Source organism: Balearica regulorum, chromosome 10 (assembly GCF_011004875.1).
Source record: "Balearica regulorum gibbericeps isolate bBalReg1 chromosome 10, bBalReg1.pri, whole genome shotgun sequence".
Classification (NCBI taxonomy): domain Eukaryota; kingdom Metazoa; phylum Chordata; class Aves; order Gruiformes; family Gruidae; genus Balearica; species Balearica regulorum.
In genome coordinates this window covers 22,921,295-22,940,614 of record NC_046193.1, presented here as the reverse complement: position 1 = coordinate 22,940,614, position 19,320 = coordinate 22,921,295, and positions in this window count along the sequence as shown.

The window sequence follows — 19,320 nt, the reverse complement described above, 5'->3', positions numbered from 1 at the left end:
CTGCTTTGGTAGATGAATATTTAACCTGGAGGAACCAGAGTCTGCACTCGCTAGAGCTGAACAGCAACAAAACCAAACCAGCGCCCGCTCTGCCTTTCCCTTCCTCGGAAGGGGACGGAGAAAAAATACTGTGTAAGGTACGAGCTGGGTAAACTACACGTCAGTTAAATTCAAATTGCTGTTGGGTTATGTTGTTCTAACAAGAAAAGACAGGTTCTCTCTGTCATTTACACCTCTATTTAAGAAAATAAGAAAGGTAGTTTAGCATTGAGGACAGACAATTTTCGTAGGCATTTGCACTTTTTAGAAGAATAAACAACATTAAGAAAATGGCATAAAAGTACTGGATCTATTTTTGCTTTAAAAGCTGACTCCTGCAAGAATTAGAAAAGCTTACGTAATCTTTACTTAAAGTCCAAAATTAAACACACAAATACATCTGTCATTGAATAAAATCTGAGAACATTTGACTCACGTTGGTTGTTCATCTTCAACCTCTTTAACAGCGTCTCAGTCCCTGGATCGGGGATGTCCTTTTCCTGGGCACGTACTGCACCGCGTCTTTGTTCCCCATCGTCTTTAACGCAATATTACCTTTAATATTTGTTGGCGTCAGATGTATTTTTCGACTTCCAGTGATCTTCCAAATCTGGCCATTATAGAACAGCATATGCTGGAATTAAACAGAAGGCAACAGAGTATATAGAGTCGATACCAAAGCTCCGCTATTTCCAGTTCAAAACCGTTCCCTCCTCCCTCACCCAGCAGGTAGGTACGCACGAGCTCTGCCCTAGAGGCACTATTTATTCAAACGAGTCAGACTTTGGGAGAAAAGTTTTCAGCTAGATAAAGCATTTTTCTTTTTCTTTTTTTTTAAAATAACTTTCCTTTCACTGCGAGGTAATTAAAGGTGTGTGATCGAGCAACTACACCTTACTGGCAGAAACCCGGAGCTCTTGCTCGCCACATGTTTCAGCTGAGTTACGGCTCTAGTGTTTTTCAGCACTTTAAGGTCATTTTTGCACTGCAGCGATGGCAGACGAGTTTCAAAAGAACAGTTTATTAACAGCAGGAGCCTTCGCGTCCCCTCCTCAGAGGGCGAGGATGGTGCTCCACCGACCAGCCGCTGTCTGCTGTGACGTGCGCGGGCTCTTTGGGAAGAGGCTCAGCGGAGTCGGCTCTTACTTCACCTCGGGAACAGGGCAAAACTCAACACGAGAGAGTTAATGTCAGCGCATCTTCTTACGTGCTCTGCCAGAGGTCCCACGGAGTACAAATCAGCTGATACACAACAAAGCGGGGTTTGGGGGGGGCTGGATTTATTTTTTGCTTTCCTTTCTCTGCCATAAAGAGGTAGGGTTGGATGAAGTTTTGAAAACAATCCTTTTTCTTTGCAATAATCTTTATTCCTGTCTTCAGTCACGTTTCGTTTTCACATGTAAACATGTGTAATTGTATATAGGACTGAGATTTTAAACATTAATGGAAAACTTTATAAACATGTGCCTTAACGAAATAAACAAATGCAGAAGCAAAATGCTTTAATTTGTGTTTGCTGATTCACGGGATGAATGCCTAGCTAGTCTGTCAGGGAAAGTTTGCTACTAATTTTACTGTGGGCAATGGGTACCTGAACGTGGCTGCTTATTCCAGAGCTACGCACAGGCAGATCAGGTTATATATTGACTTATCTGTGAAAAAAAAATTTGCATAAAGAAAAGAGAGTAGAGAGCTCTGAGACTTCCTCAAAGCAGCCTGAGAACAATTTTACACTTGACAAACAGCTTTGGGGTATTAAATGTGCGACTGCACATCCGTTCTACGGGCAAACATTTATGCAGAGAAGACTAGTCGGATTATTGGATGTTTGCTTGGGAGCAGCCTGTGATACGGGGCAGCTGAACACACAGGGTAAAGTTATCCAAGTGCCCACAACCAATAATTATAAACATTTAAACACATGAAATAAGAACTTAATGCACAATATTATTTTCATTTGCTCAACTTTCCTCTCCCCTTTTTCCTTGAAATCACCAGCTGCTCTCATCCAAGCCTATTTGAGTCCCACACCAAGTCTATGCTTGAACTACTCAAACAGATCGATTAATTGTGTTTTAATTAGTTCCCCAGTGTCACCATATTTCAAAGACAGAAGGTCTAGAAACCATTTAGAGCACGGGAACAAGAATAAGGTTCTTTTTATTTTAATTTTAAATTCACTTTATGGGCAGAAATCTAGAAAGGAAGTATTTAATTAAATAACAGGGCTTCTCTAGACCATAAACCTTTTGCTTTGAGCAAATTAACTGGATAAAGTTATTATTGAAAGCTTGTCAAACACAGCATTTGGGCTTTCCATTGTCCACAGAGCAGTTGCAAATACATAACTTTGTGGTTTCAAACGGCACAACTCTTGGATATCCAACCTACACTCCTATTTTTAATGGTTCTCTCCTAGAATGAGTACCAGTATTTTTTCCTCCTGTAAAAGTACTAATCTGCAAGGCCCTGGTTCAAAGGATACACTTAAAGATGTACTTAAATATATTCTGAACTAAAACCATGCGTATTAGTTCCAGAGAAGACCACGGGTTTGGGCACGTACTGAAGTGACGTCCGTTGGAGGTGGTCCTTCTCAGCTTAGAAAACAAGGTCTACTCCACCCACGTACTAGAAATGCAGCTGTGTGTACATCAGGTTGTTCCCGATGGAATTTGCATTATGTATCAAAACTTCAAAATAGACCCATGCACAGTTCATCCAACGCATTGATCACGTATTCAAAGACTACACATAGTCAATACATTTATCTCATATTTCAGTATTATATTTGACAAAAAATACATGCACCGAAGACACATCTTCCTGATTGGAAATCCAGAAGGAAAGGATTACAGTCAGAAACGCAGCCCGTGAAATGTGTGATTTATTCAATTGGTGTACGACAGGCTGGAACAACTATTTTCTGCAATGAGGCTGAAGACCTGCATAAAGCAAAGATGAAAAATTACTATTCATGCAAAAGTGAAAAGGGTGATGACATCCATCTCTGACTCTCCCAAAGAAAGGTGAGGCTGTGGGGTCACCGACGGGCTCGTTTCACGCAGCCAGGCCACCCCGGCAGCAGCTCACAGCAAAGAGACGGGCTAACGGGCTGCAGCGGGGGCAAAAGGATGTGGATTTACTGAGTGGAAACCAGAGTGCTGGATTTAAGGAGCACATACTGTCTCCAACAGGCGAGAGGAATGAAGGAGTGTGTCTAAAATGGGGCAAGCAGTCTTGTTTGGTATCTGGTTCTATAACAGAAAAAAATTAACAAGTGAGTACTATTTTTGCACCTAGAAATACCGTGGCAGAGCTACCTGACATATAGTGCAACCAGCCTGGACAAAGACAGCTGATGTCCGGACAAAGCAGTTGGTGCAGTAACTCCTGAATGAAAACCAAACCGTTTCTGCATTCAGCTCAAAGAAGCAGACGCCTGTCCCGTGCTCTTTTTATCTGCACATCAGGTGACATGCATAAGAAAGCTCACTTCTACAAATGGTTGATAAAGGTGACAGAAAAGCTGTATGTTTCATGCTGTGGAGTGCTGGTGTGGTAAACACCATAAACTAACAACTCAGTCCTACAAAGTATTGTGATTCACCCATATATATAAGGCCTCTTAGAAGAGTAGCTGAAGTCCAGTTAAATTTCAAAAGCAACTCATTCTGGGGTAGGGGGGGGCACTCACTGTCACTTTAACGTTCAAAATTTTTAATTAGGTCTCTGCTGATTCCTTTTCTGAAACTTTGGGAACCGGTGGGAAAGTTCTAGAGAAGGCAGAAAGTCAGAACAGCCGGCGGAGTCGGCAGTGAGACGTAGCGATGCAGAGCAGGTTGCAGCAGCAAAGCCCCTGGAGCACTGAGCTGGCACGGGGCGGGAGAACAGGCGCCGTTAAAGACAGAGCTATCCGGCAGATGCACGCTTTGCCTCCAGGGCTGTTCCCAAAGAAAGCATCCGGCAAAGCGTAGGCTTTGATACCACCTGGCTCTTCCAGAGGGAACATGTGCTGGTGATTATCCGAACCCTTGGCCACATGCATCATCCGGGGCATCTGCTCCGCACTCCGAGCACGGCGTGCCTGACACAGGCAGGCAGCCCGATGCCGATCACTAACGCTGATCTTTGCGTGCTTCCCATTTAGCACATCGGGTTCTGTTGAAAGCAAATCCAAAGTCACCTCGTGGTGGACTTTGACCCAGTGAAGGGTAGAACTGGACTGGTACATAAATACAAACATTTCTACTAATGGATTCTTGCTCCATTACCTTCCTTACAGCAGCAGCTGACAGTGAGAAGAGAGGTTTGAAATCAGCATTATTGTATTACTTCATTTTGTGTTTGAGATTTAAGAAGAATATTGTTCTAAAGCACATCCTGGAGGTAGCAACAGCAGTATTGTCATCCCAGAGCATACAAGGGAGTTCACGTAACACCATTTGTGCAGAAAACATCCAGCGAAAAATTATATTCGTATTTGCCTTGCCAGAACTCAGACAAAGCACTCGGGAAGTTACCTACCATCATACTGACACTGGAACAAATACCAATGAGGATTATTTCAAACACTACTGCAAACCCTACCCCGAAGCAGTAGATTAGGTTATTTAGCAATGGCTTGCCATCCTTGCTGGGCTCTTTGTTACGCTCCTGATGTACCCCGAGGAAGACTCCGGGTGCCGCTCTCCTCGTGCCAGGGCTGAGTCATTCCCGTCGGCTGATTCTGCAGGTAAAAGGAAGAATTATTGGATATTTGTACTGAACTGCTATGCACAGAGTTGAAGACAAATCAAAGTGGGAACAGTGACTAGAGGAAACAAGCCATTGGAGAATGTCCAGGATGTACTGGGAGAGAAAGGACTTAGGCTGGGAATGCTGGAAGTCCTGAATTTTCAGGGACAACAGCCCCGATCTCCAGGCATCTCTGTGTATCACCGGACCAGGAGGTCCACCAGGTTTTTCTGTTCCTTTCAAGGCAGGGATATAAGTGATCTCATAAGTACTGGACATAAGTACTGGAAAGGGACTTTCCCAAGGGTTCTCCTCCTCTTGTAGTTCTCCCACTGTGGAGATGGATGGAGATAGTCTGAGCAAAACAGAGGAATTTTTCTTAGGCAGAACACACACAGGAATTCAATTCAGCCGTGCTGAGTTTGACAAATCTCTCTGCCCCGCTGTGTTTGCAGTGGGGTTTCACTTTGTGCTACCTAAACCTGATTCTCTCTACAAGGTTCCTACATCACCAGGTAGGTTGCCAGTTAGGATAGATTTCTGCATTGCCATATTTTTGTTAACCTAAACATAAAATATCCCAGTTAAGGTTACTCTGGGATATCTAGGTCAAACCCATCTTCCAGGCACCTGCGAGTCTCAGCTTTCATTTGTATTCTTTCTTCTTGGAACAGAAGAAAAAAAAAAAAAAAAAAAATCGAAGTTGTCCTGCTGCACCTGACCCAGTTCCTGGCCCATTTGTTTCCTTTCTCACAGAGTTAATGCTAGAGGAGGTGAACATACTATTGTATTTATCCACAAAAAAAGTATAGCAGAAAAGTTGTGATGTGCACAGCACAGCTAATTTGAGATGTGAGGAAGCAGAGCAAGGACAGCTATTGCCCATTCCTGCTCCCTAATCCCTTAAAGGCCTGATAGATACCATCATCAGCCCAGCACCTCGGGAGCGATGGACTCTAAGGAGATTTTGCTCATAGCTGCAGTTTTTCATAAACCTCCGTGTCCCCATGACAACTCTCACGCCTTCTCGCAATCCAATATATTTTTAATGGCAATCCTTTACCCTTCTCCTCCGGAGCAGGCTGCAGCTGAGCTGCTGACGGAGCTAGACAAAATCACTGTTAGAACTAAAAAGCAGCCTGAAATCCTCGGTCCACATCAATTCAGAACCGAATGGCTGGAGGCTGGGGGAGCACGCTTGGGAGCGCTGCCGGGTGCTCCCCCACTTCCCAGGACAACTGCTGCTGGCCAAGGAGCTGCACGGCATCGCTCCGACCCGTTAACTCTGTTCCCATGTCGGTAATACAGCATCTCCAGCAACTGTCCTCTCTTCCTTGCTCCAAACGTTTCTTCCCAGGAGGAGGGGGCCTTTCGCACCCCTGTGCACATTATCGCCACTTTCATCCTTCTTAAAAAGAATACGAAGTTTTGGAAAGTTTTTCGCATGATCTCCACGCCCGTTTTTACATTTCACTGCTCATCGCACAACAAAACGAACTAGAAGTTAATTGCATATTCAAGTTTAAATGAACTCTGCTTTGTTTGTGACTTCCTTTTTCATATATTTGTAGTCACTATATATAGGGGTGAAAAAGCTATCGAGGCCTTTCAGGTATTTTCAGAGTAAAATGCTATCGAAAGGGCAAATTCCAGCTCTCACATGCTAAGACAGACAGTCCATGTACACACACACACAGGTGACACATGGCTTCTGTAATTTCACACATTTTCCATGCTTTACAGTAAAATCGTTCATGGGATGTCCTTTCTGACTTTCTGTCTGTAAAGCTACAGAGCATCGTTCTGAAATATCAAGTTATAAAACCCTACTAAGCCAAGTTCTTTATTTTCTTTTTTTTTTATTTCTTGATGAAAGATTACATTGATGCCCCCATTGTTAATTATTGCTCTGCATTCCCTACTCTAGCCCCGGGTCAATCTGATACACAGTACTTTACAGAAAGGAGCACTGGGATTGTTTCCTTTATACCCTTCAGATTAAAAATGAAATAGTGATTTTTTTCTCACTTGCAACATTTTTTATTTTTTTTTGAGGAAGAGAGAAAGAAACACCACATATAAGTTAAATGTTTTCAGTAACTTAAGGAAAACTAACTAAACAAACAAAAAAACCCAGGTACATCTTGCTCAGAAATAACCTGGAAAATCAAGAGTTCAATATTAAATGTAGAAAGTTGTACAGCACTGAAGAGGAGCTGATTTAAACACAAAGCAGGCGGATCATTTATAAATACATGAACCAAGCTCTTTGAGGATGAAACTTATTTCTGACTCAGTTTCAGTAATACTAAATGTTATTTCGTTTTGTTATTTGTGAAAAAGAATGAGTTTTAAACGTGATGCATTAAGAAATTACATTGACCATTCCCTTTTCTTGTCCTCTGCCTTCTGAGTTCTCTTATTGAAAAAACAGATTTCCATTAATAAAACCAATTTATTTCACTCTGCCTGTTGAGCAAGAAAAAAGCTTTGTGAAACTCCCAGCTGTGGCTTTGAGATACTGCCACTTCCCAGTTCTCCTCCCTAGTTCTTGGCAACTTCTCCCTTATCAACATGCATATTTTCATAATTTAAGGTCAAAATGTCTCAGTGTCACTGTGCCAAATGGATGCAGGACTGAAGAGGTGCTTTACAGAGGTTTTGTGAGCAGTCTTGCAAATAATAAATAATAATAAACCCCAGTTATGCCTTCTTTTCAGCACCTGACAATTTTTCATCCTCAGGTAGTCACTGAGCTAAGCAAACCGAGCTAAGTGCTGAAATTGATTGTTGAAAATAAAGATCATCAGGAAAAACTGAAGAGCATCCATGTGAGGCTCAGGGGTGCGTGGAAAGGCTGGAAAAACCCCTTCCAATTCTCACACTTCTTCTGAGACTGTTACCTTTGCTTGGGTACAGCAAGTGCTCCTCTGATGGTGCCAGCCAGCTCTCCGTCACAAATGTCCCACTGCCAGGAAAACTGTGCTCATACACTGTGGTGGGTTGACCCTGGCTGAGGGCCAGGTGCCCACCAGAGCCGCTCTATCACTCCCCTCTTTCATTAGACAGGGGAGAAAAGCTACAATAAAAGAAAACTTACGGGTCGAGATAAGGACAGGGAGAGATCATTCTCTAATTATCATCACGAGCAAACCAGACCGAACTTAGAGAGGGAATTCATCTTATTTATTACTAAGCAAAACAGAGTAGAGGAATGAGAAATAAAACCAAAATCTTAAAACACCTCCCCCCACCCCTCCCATCTTCCCGGGCTCAACTTCACTCCCGGCTTCAACCTCCGCCCCCCCCAGCGGCACAGGGGGACGGGGAGTGGGGGTTACGGTCAGTTCATCACGCGGTGTTTCTGCCGCTTCTTCATCCTCAGGGGGAGGACTCATTGTTCCCCCGCTCCAGCGTGGGGTCCCTCTCACGGGAGACAGTCCTTCACGGCCTTCTCCAGCGTGAGTCTCCTCCACAGGGTGCAGACCTTCGGGAGCAAACTGCTCCAGCGTGGGTCCCCCACGGGGTCACAAGTCCTGTCAGCAAACCTGCTCTGGCGTGGGCTCCTCTCTCCACGGATCCACAGGTCCTGCCAGGAGCTTGCTCCAGCGCGGGCTTCCCACGGGGCCACAGCCTCCTTCAGGTGTCTCCACCTGCTCCGGCGTGGGGTCCTCCACGGGCTGCAGGTGGAATCGCTACACCCCCTCATCCTCCCTCCATGGGCTGCAGGGGGACAGCCTGCTTCACCATGGTCCTCACCACGGGCTGCAGGGGGATCTCTGCTCCGGCGCCTGGAGCACCTCCTCCCCCTCCTTCTGCACTGACCTTGGTGTCTGCAGATGTTCTTACATCTTCTCACTCCTCTCTCTGGCTGCAAAAGCTCTCTCTGACTGTTTTTGTCTTTCTTAAATATGTTATCACAGAGGCGCTGATTGGCTTGGCCTTGGCCAGCGGCGGGTCCGTCTTGGAGCCGGCTGGCATTGGCTCTGTCAGACACAGGGGTAGCTTCTAGCAGCTTCTCACAGAAGCCACCCCTGTAGCCCCCCCCGCTACCAAAACCTTGCCACGCAAAACCAACACATACACACAGGTGCACGAACAGAAAAGGGTGCAGCAGAAGTGAGGAACTGAGAAATTCCTCATTATTTCTGATTATTTCTTCTATGCAGAGCAGTGGAAATGAAACAATACCCAATTATTCGTGGCACAGTCGCCCTTGCACTGCTGCTAGGCAAAGCCATACAGATAGTGGTCAACCCATCTCCTTCTCAAACTGTTCCTTCGTCATCATCGGTCAGGTAGTAATTCTCTAGGAAAATCCCAACAAAAATTATGAAAATTGCTTCTCCTACCACAACATAAGGAAAATTCAAAGCCTGTGTTGTCCCATCCAACAGCCTGCAAACATGCAACTGGTAGTGGCAATTTTATCACCTGAAACCAAGTCGTGAAAAAAGGGGGAAAGGAAGAACCATCTGAGTTTACCTATGTCAGTACTTTATATTTTGGCTTACAGCAATAATTACTGCCAAAAAAAAAAAAAAAAAGACGAACTGTGTCAGCCAAGGCAATAACAATAATTTCCAATACAAAGCAGAGAGACACAGAATGAAGTTTTCTAAAAATTTGTAATGGAAGCCTGTGTCCCAGCCACTGGCCCAAATTAAAATTTTGCTCATGTCTGTTGTACAACAGTTGTGTGTTTTATATCAGTGCTGAACACCAAGCACACACAATGCGAGGCAAAGTCCTATAAACCTTATTTTGCATCTGCAGCTGAAGAGCAAATGAAAAATAGAACCAGCACACCTAAAGTCATGTACAGCCCAAGGCACGTCTAACAAATATTGTGATGAATTAATTTTACTTTATGATCAAAAACTACCAAGATTGAATTGCTATCATAAATTCCAGCTCTGAGTCTTCCAAAGTGCGTATTCTGAAGAACGGTAATTGAAAATCTGTGAAATTCTTCAATGCTTTAAAAATATAACTCTCAGGGGAAAAAAAAAAAAAAACCCTGAAAGGTCAGTACTTTGATAAACTAAAAACTTAATTAAATCTTCACAGAAAAAAATGTACACTAATAATTTCCATTAAAATTGGAAAATCCTTTCTTCAGTCGCTTCCTCTTTTAATAAAACTCTGAAATGAAAATTAAATTAGCCAGTTTGGAGTTCTGGTTTTAAGCTAGCCCTGTATAACTTTATTCCATGTCTTTTCTCAGTGAAATTACAAAGGCCACTTAAGCGTCCAAAATGAGTTGCAATGAGTTTCCAACACTGGTACCTACACGTTAAATCTAGAATAAATAAATATGTTACCTGGCTTCGAAGTAAACGGATAACATTATTCATCTGGTGCAAAATGAATCCAGTTTCACAGTCTTAACCAACACCTGGCCTTCACCTAATAAAAGAAATGCCACAGAAGTAATTATTGCATTGCTGAAAACTAACCAAGAATATTTTCCTGACATACTGCCTTGAAGCTTCCTCCACCTTTTTGTCACTAGAAGGTACTTGAGCAGAAGCCAGCCAATAAATTGAACAGCGGGTAAAACGTGGCTCAGCTGAACAAACGTACTTGCTGTGCACTCATAACCTTACAGACCTGGCGCCTGAGGTTTGCAAAGGAACAGATCATGCTTCAGGGAAGCCATTAACAATTTTGACTATTATTTTTTAATTCTAATAATACCAAACAGATTCAGAGAGAAATCAGTTCATCACAGCCTTTTGAAGCCCAAGTAAAAGGCACTTACAATAACACCTGGACAAGCAACGCTAAGGAGCCACTTCTGGGAGGTGTTTCTGCCAGGGTGGCTTTAGAGCGGTATTCGAACCCCGAGTCCTGATGGCAGCACGTGAAGCTCCATTGGCGTGCCGAACCGCAGGCTTTCACCGAACAAGAGCACCGCAAATGAACAAAACTGAACCGTCTCATTTACTTTTAACTTACCTACCCAGTCCTCACCAGAAAATTGTACGAATTTTTCATTGGCATTGCTGAACTTCAGTAGGGGTAGGGAAAAAAAAAAATTAAAAAAAGTCACACACGCTTTGTGATTATTTTTGCTGGTTTTGAAAATATCTACCGAGCTGTGTTCACTCAGCCAGGCCACCTTGTGATCTGTGCTATCAAAAGCAGCCGCTCATGATGTGTGCAGGACCACAAATCTCTCCCAGGAAACTTCACGCAAACAACTGAGAGATCAGAAAACACTCAAAGTGGTTAACTTGCCTTTTTATATAAGTGCGCTGCTGCTTTCCCGCCCCCTTTAAATTAGCACTTTAGCTACCGTAGTCAATGTGCTTAAGCAGCGCTGCTGAATTCAGTTAAACATACCAAAACTCTTCTTAGTTCACTGTGATTTGCAATTTAACAATACATATGCAAATGAAATTAGTGCTGGCAAAAATAATTATAGTTGCTCATGGGAGGATTAATAACTTAAGTCTGCCCTGCTTATGTTGAGGTTTAATTTAATTCTGTTGCATGTATTAAATGAAGAAACTAATTCTGCGTTCAGTATTGTGTTTGGCAGTTACACGCGCTCCCGTGAACGCGTACTCACTGAGATGGAGTGGAAAGGACCGTGGGCGGAGGTACACCCGCAGGTCTTGTGAAGACACAAATAGCGACCGTTAGCTGGTGGATGAGCAGCATAACGCTTTTTTCTGGATATACCAAAAAACTGCCATTCATCATTTGAAAGTGATTAGGATTGACTTATTACTATAAGGTGTAATAACGTTGTATAAACTGACCCCTAAGGCTACGAGTATTTAATAAAAGAACAACCGCCCTTCTCTACAACGTTCACGTGAACAAATCAAATTCAGAGCACTGCTAGCAATATCTCCCTCCGTTACGGGCTCGCTCGCTCAGCTTTGGCCGGGCAGCAGCGGTGCCCCGGGCCATGCCCCTGCCCACACCGTCTCAGCCGTGAAGCTGGGCAGAAGGGAAACGCCACAATTTGTACAGAAATGCATTAATTCGTTGGCAACGTCAGCCAGCAGCTGCGAACCCAAGCAAATTCGATAGCTCCCTCCGGCCCCGTCGGGAAACTCCTCCTTTGGAAGAGCCCGGGGCAGCGAAGCCCTCCCATGGCGTCGCTCGCACGGTGCCTAACTCCTTCCTTCAGCGGCAACACGAAATTGGGCAGGACCCCCGTCCCACCCCTCGCTGCAGACACCTGCGGACACACTAACAGCACTCCCAAGGTGTTCATTAACCTGAAAAAAAAAAAAGAAAGGGAAATGAGGGGGGAATGAGAGGGGAACGAGGGAAACAGGAAAAAAAAAAAGAAAAAAGGCGTTTCAGGGTTATAAGCACCTTACAAGATGAAATCCCTTCTAAATCGTAACGTAATTATCTGGCTGTTTACAAGACTTTTATGAGTTGGATTAGCTTTATTGAAGCCGGTGGGTACAACAGCTGTCTTTCATGTAGGATTAGCATAAAAATCAATCAAGCCCCCTTATGGAGCTAGCAAGCTGAAACTGTAAGAGTTCCAATAAAAACAAAATACAGATGAAAAATATGAAATTTCTATGAAGGCAGAGAATACATAGAGGGTTGGACATTACCTGTGGGAGATGTGTGCCCACGTTTGTTAGAAATCTACAGTTTTGCTATTTAGTATTTACTCTGGAACTTGAGGCAAAGGTAGAGTTATCTAATCAACTTGTAAATATTGTTTTTTAAATTAGGTACGCTTTTAAACATTTAAAGCTTTCCAGTGTTTCACGGAGGAGATCATACCTTGCCACATCAAGCTAGCTTTCTGCTGCCAGCGCTTACGTGACTTCTGGCAAAACACGTATTAGTGTTTGGGACATCTAATTAAAGCCCGCAAAAAGGGGTCTCGGAAACATCCCGAACAGATGCGCCAAATACACACCGAGCATTTCTGAGTAGTTTCAAATCATTGATATGGTCAACATCATGGTTGAAATAAAGGGGGAAAATATCATCAATAATCTAGTAATAACTAAATTTATTCGTACGTAAAGCAGCCAATTGGGTGCTGATTGACAAGAGAAATTTATACGGCTAGATTCCAGTGTTAAAGTGTTAGATTAAAACAAATTAAATTAAAAAATGATCAGGGTCTCTGAATGGCTGCGATGTTACTCTGACTGAATTTGTGCTAACTTACTGTAAAGCTACAAAATCAGCACATTTTATTTTAAATGGAGGGAAAACCCTTAGGTGAGGTTCACAAAATCATAGCCAACATGACACTTCTCTAAAATTGCATTAAACTTGCCCCTAGATTGTTACCAGGTACCCACGGCTTCTACGCTTACAGCTGCCAGAAATTACACGGGCCCTTGCTAAGCTGTTTTGTGTAATCTGTGGAGTTTCAGACTCCATCTGAACATTACTCCACAGGAAAAGCAAGAGAAAATCACTTCCCATAATGTTATAACTTCTAATTTTTCCCCATAGGTAGATTTAAAGTAATCGACAACTCCAGGACTGTAGTTTTATTATCCCAACCCCAGCAGTACCCTGACTCGCTACAGAAAGATCCATCCTACAGACCGCTGAAAGCAGCGTGTCCCGCAGAAACCCTCCCTTCGCTGCCAGGGACGCTACCGTTAACTTATCGTGGGCAGGTCTAAGTCACACAGAGATGTTCATCTGTTTCCACATGAAGTAAAACCTTGCAAAATTTACTAAATTTGAAAGCACGGAAGTGGGTTCTTATTTAGTTCTTGTACAGCTGCTATAGCTCATACCCAGAAAGCTGTGAGCAGTTTCATGCCCCACAGTCGGGAACCAGCTGTTTATCCCAACAGTAAGATCTATTCTATGTAGACCAACCACTGTTTCATACCACCTCCCTTTCCTGCCTTTAACTTTTTTCAAACCAGATTAAATTTAATATTTCTCCTTCTTCCTTTCTCATTTAAATATTCCTTGAAATGGCACTTCTTTTTTTTTTTTTTTTTCATAATGGCCAGTGGTATGAACTTGCCTCAGTTACGTGCTCCTACCGCCATAAGTGAAGTTATGCATTTGTTTATAACAGGCACACGTTACTTCGGGATCAGACTCTCATCCAAAAAAACCCAGTATGGACTATGAAATAACTACCTACAACATAATAACCTAAAGAGACAAAAAAAGATTCACTACGCAAACCTAAATTAAACTAGTTCAGTATTAAACAGTGTCATCTTCAGACGGTGGGGTACGTCTCACCGGGATCATCAGTTAAACAAAGGTTGCTTAAAATTCAGCTTGTGCGGAAATACCGCTCCCACGTGACGATGGGTTATCTGATTGGACTTTGAAGACAAATATAATTTGTGTAAGGGACAAGTGCTTAAGCACATGGGTGGCACAGATGCAAGCTCATTAAATTTTAAAAGTTATTTGAATCAGACACTAAAAATCCTGTCTGCAGTTAATTTGACTTGCTTATATACGGGCATAGAAATTGTGAGACGGTCTTTGATTTTTATTTTTTCCTATGCAGGCTGACTAATTGCGCTAAGGAGAGTAAATCCAGTATGATGGTAATTATCCATGCACAAAATTAGTTTTTGTAGGAACTAGACTTGTGCTCTTTGATTTCTAATTAGTGGATGGCACCAATCAGCATTTAACGTAGCACACGGAGGCAAAAGAAAGCGCGTGAAAGCTACGCTTTAGTGCTACAAAAGAGGAGTTTGGTTGTTATCCTTACTCCTGCTTCTCGTCCAGGGCTCCGGGCAGGGACGAGCATCCCCTTGTAGCGCGGCGTGCTGGCTCAGCCCGAAGGAAGGCTTCCTGCCCCGCAGATTGGAATGTCGTTAAGACTGGTGGTGAGCCCCCTCCAGACACGTGGATAGTTTGTGCTGCCGTCCAATTTCTGAGAGACATTTTTAAAGCGATATGGGGGTCACGAGAGAAGCAAAGAAAACCGTTGCCACCTCCCGTGTTCATTTGTCAGCCCCACCGCCACGTTTCCTGATAGCGACAGATCAAACCGACGGCACCGACCGCGCTCACGTGGGAAAGCTGCTTCCCACGGGGGTTCCGGCTCCCGCGTGCCCCACGCTAGCTCGTTAGGGGTGACCAGGGGAGGAGAGCTGGAGCGAGAGTCAGCACCCAGCACCACATCTGCGACGCAGCGTGGGCTTCTCTTGCGCCTGGCTCCCGTGGGTAATTAGCCCCTGCCATCGCTCCCGGGCAGCCCGTGGTGACACCAGCCTCCGGGCAGGATCTCTGCAGATCGGAGGAATGGCACGTCTCCTCCGGCTGCCCTGCCGCGATCAGGCAGGCAGCTACGATTCCCTCGCACTTCTTTCCTTTTTTCCTCACTTTGTGTCCTTCCTAAACTTGGTATAAATCTGCCAAGTCATGCCTACCGGTAGGTTAATACCAAAGACAAAAGGGAAAAGGCCAATCAATGGCTTTGCAATTCCTTTTTTCATAGGCAGCTCATCCTGACGGCGCCAAAGGAGAGCCCTCGCACAGCTAATTTAGCTGTAGGTGTTTAATTCACTTTGCCTTTGTCAGCAGTACGAAACCGGTTCAGTTTTCACTGAAGTTCATTAATGAGAATAAAATCATAGCTCATCTTTTGTCTTAGATTTACAGATAGATAACTGAAAACTAACCTTGCACCTCTTTCATTTGTCAGCACTACTTAACAGCTATTTCTGTTCTTCTTTTCCCCCTCACAACAAAAAAATGTTTTCCCCAATTTACTGTTTAAAGCTGGAACTTAAAGAAATCATTTGCAAAACATTTTAAAACCATTTCATTGCCACCTATCAGTACCTACTACATTTCAGAAAGGGTTATATCAGCTTTATTTTATTTATTTATCCATTTCCTTACTGTCCAACAAATCCACTTCCACAAAAACTAGCTTTCTGCATTTATAAGGGCAACCTTAAAGTATTTCCTCAGTTTCACACGTGGCTTTTCTCGTGGCTAATGTGTTGAGACCTTCAGACAAAACATCTGCATTTATCTCCTCCGGACAGATGGAAGGTGCTTATCCAGATAGGAACAACATAAACAAAATGCCCGTTGCTGCCTGGAGAAAGATGTTCATAGTTTAATTTCCAAATTGTTGAAAATGCTTGAAGAAAGACTTTTTAAAAAAAAAATCATGTGATCTTTTCGTAATGTAATGTGACCAGCAGGCAGTAAAAGACTACTTTTCATATTTCCTGAAAGTGCCTCCAGTGAAAATGCCCTGGATACGAATACAGGCTCCAAATGGGCCCAATCCTGAATTTACTCATGTCCTTGGTTCAATGCGCTTCTCTGAGGTATCAGGACATGGAGCGACGTCTACAGCACGTCCCTGTCGTTTGCTGTTGTGTTACTACAGTTCTCCTCGTGAGAGAGTGGGTGTTAAAAAACCCCCATATATGATTTAATGTTGCCATTTAATTGCATTACTATTACTTGCTTAAAACCTTAAAAAAAAAAAATAGATTTAATGAAGATGTTAAAGTAAACTCTAGTATGGATATAATTGAGGACTGTTACTGAGAAAAGCATTAGCATCAGAGGATTATAGTATTTTTAGTACCTCATTAAAATGGCCAGCATGGATATGAAAATTTTTAGGGATGTCTTGCCACATAAATAATCAGACCATTACTTTCTTACATTGTACACTATATAAAATGTTAATAAGCATTCTAAAATAGGTCTACATTATAGGAACATATTTTATATTCCACAAAATATTTGGAACTAAATTATTGACCACATTTTTGAGACTTTTTTCCTAAAGGCTCACATAACGCAAGAGGAACACAGAAGCTTTGCAATGAAAACCAAAATGGTTTAGATGAAGCTTCAGATACAGAAGGCAAAAGAGCTGCAGCTGTGTGCAGCACAGGGAAGGTCACCAAGGACTGGGTAAGGAGAGGGTTAAAAAAAAAAAAAAAAAGGACATCTCTGGAGGGGTAAATCCCATCTTGGTGATTTTGTAGCATGTGTGGGGGTTAACTAGGGGGAGAAAACATGTTTCCTCCTTCCCAGTCAAAGCTCACCTCAGATTTTAGTGCGGGAACAAAGACCTACAGTATTCTTTAGTATCATTTGCAAGCTGATGGATTTCATATGAAAATTAAGAATTTTATCTACATACAGAACTGTATGACAAGAGGCACAGATATTATTTCTCATCAGATTTCAAGGAAAAGGATAAAGAACTTCAGCACAAGGAGTGCTGCAAAATTCATCAGACTGACAGTGTTCTCTGTTAGACTACAAAATAACAAAGAACAGATCATCACACAAAAGCCAAGCCCGTTATTTCTCCTTTCCTTTTACAAACAGAAAGCCAAGCCGCCTTGGAAAGGAGCCGGAGGCAGCATCTTTAACAGCATTCATGGTTTCTGAAAGTTTCTTCCCAGAAATCTGAAATTACGATGCTCCTTTCAGAAGCATTTCCCCGCTAGTGACAGACCAGTTATTCCAGACTGTGGGTCTACACAAAAAGGCCCCTGACAGGCCATGGAAGACATTAGCCAACGCTGTTTGAAAGAACTGGAGCAGCATGATGAAAGCCAATTCTGCGACCCACAGAGTCAGCCGTGACTTCAAAACACCAGTAGCTGCTGGGCTGCAATGGCCAGGGCTGGTTGGGTGCAGGGGCCGTGCAGAAGGTCAGGGGAGAATGCGGGGGACAAGAGCTCCATCGTGCTGCTGAAGCCAGGAGAGGACATCACAACTGTGATCGACTCCAGCATTAGAAAGCAAATCAAACGTATGACCGTGGCTCTGCGACGTAGAGCAATGGCTCACAAATGGTCTCAGCCCAAAATTTTCCATAGAATTAAATCTGTCCAAGACCATTATTTCACAACAGATAACGTTTATCGGTTAAGATGTATGAGACCTAAAAGGGTTCAAAAATGTGTGCTGTGATTATCAGAAGTAGCCAAAGAGCAAAACAATTCAAAGTTTGGGATATTTCTTGTTTGACTCAGCATATGAAAGTCATTCTACTTATCTGGCTCTCCTGAGAGGGTAAATAAATCAGATATAAAACTCCACAGTAAGAGTGTTTCCTCCCTACGATGCTATAATTTACAGAAACATTTCAAGGTTGTGTATGTCATTGCGGTTTGATTTAAGAGGAGCCATAACCTGTTGGAACCAACGAAAAACTCTGGATGAACTCAGCACCCTTTAGAATAACCCCTTCTAAACTGTTTGAAATCAAACTTTATGAATTCCAGCACCACATGGAACCAAACCAAAAGAACATTTTATTCCTCAGAGGCTTTCTTATGGGAACAAAGAATGTATATTTTATCTTGGATAACCGACCAAAAAAACCTCTAACCATGGAGTCACTGTACGTTATTACCAGTGACACCTCACAAATACCATATAGTTAATCCCAATAATCATTTATTACATACTGCTCTACCTTAATAGGGGAAAAGGGGAACAGCAGGCAGGAAAGGTGTACAATATTATGAGAAAAGCAACCCAAGCATCACTTACTCCCCCCCAAAATGCAGCGCTGTTTTCCCCAGGAGGCTGCGAAAAGGCTCACTGTGGCCCAGTAAAGGGCCAGTTGTCACTGGTACTTACTCAAATTTACTGCAGATCAGCAATTCTTCCTTCCTGCCACCACATCTTTAGAGAAGGACAGTCCACTAAGGTATATACTCAGCTGTGAAATCATCACGTAAAATGCGTTAGAAAGGCGTGAAATCCATGGGTTGTTTTTTTTTCCCTTGAAAATGAAGACTAACACAGTCAACCCAAAGGCAATAAAGAGAGCAGATTGCTCCGTTCAAATTGTCCTATTCTGTACCTGTGAAAGAATAAATATGTATCTTCATTTATGAATACAGTAAATACAGGAGGACCACAGGGAGACAAGAATCTGCGTACTGGTTTGTGAAAACCGGTCTCAGCTGACTCCGATGCTGCTTAAGCACAATCGTTTCTTGCTGTCAGACAGCGGCTGAAACCAAGCTCAGGCTTTGATGGGGCGGGGGGAGCACCAGGACAAAGCCCAAATGTTGCTTCAAAGAAGGAAATATCTTTTAATTACTTTTGAGCACATAGTCTAATTATTTTCCAACATTTGATGGAGACGTAATTGCTCGTGTTTGATGTTGGTGGACCTAAGTCACAAATACTCCAGCCCCTGCATTCCACCAGCCCGGGAGCATCAAGTGAAGGTAGCAGCTTTGTTCTGTAAAGAGGCACCAAACTTTTCAGCTCTCGCTTCCAGAAGAAGTGAGAAGAAGCGGAAGAAGTTTTGTATCTTTTTTTTTTTTTTTAAATATTCAAAAATGCTTTTTCTGACATCTCCTTTTATAGTCCTTAAAATCTCCCCATCAGCCCAACGAAAGTGTCTTGCAAGGATCCGGAAGCACACCCGGGAGACAGGCACGGATATAATTTCTACTGTCATTATATACTCTCTGACTCATCGCTACAAGTTACTTGTAATAAAGGTAATAAAAGCCAAACAGCTAATAACTATACTGTAGTGAAAATGTTTAGCAATTGAATTAAAATGAAAGATCTTTTATATGTGCCATGCTTGCA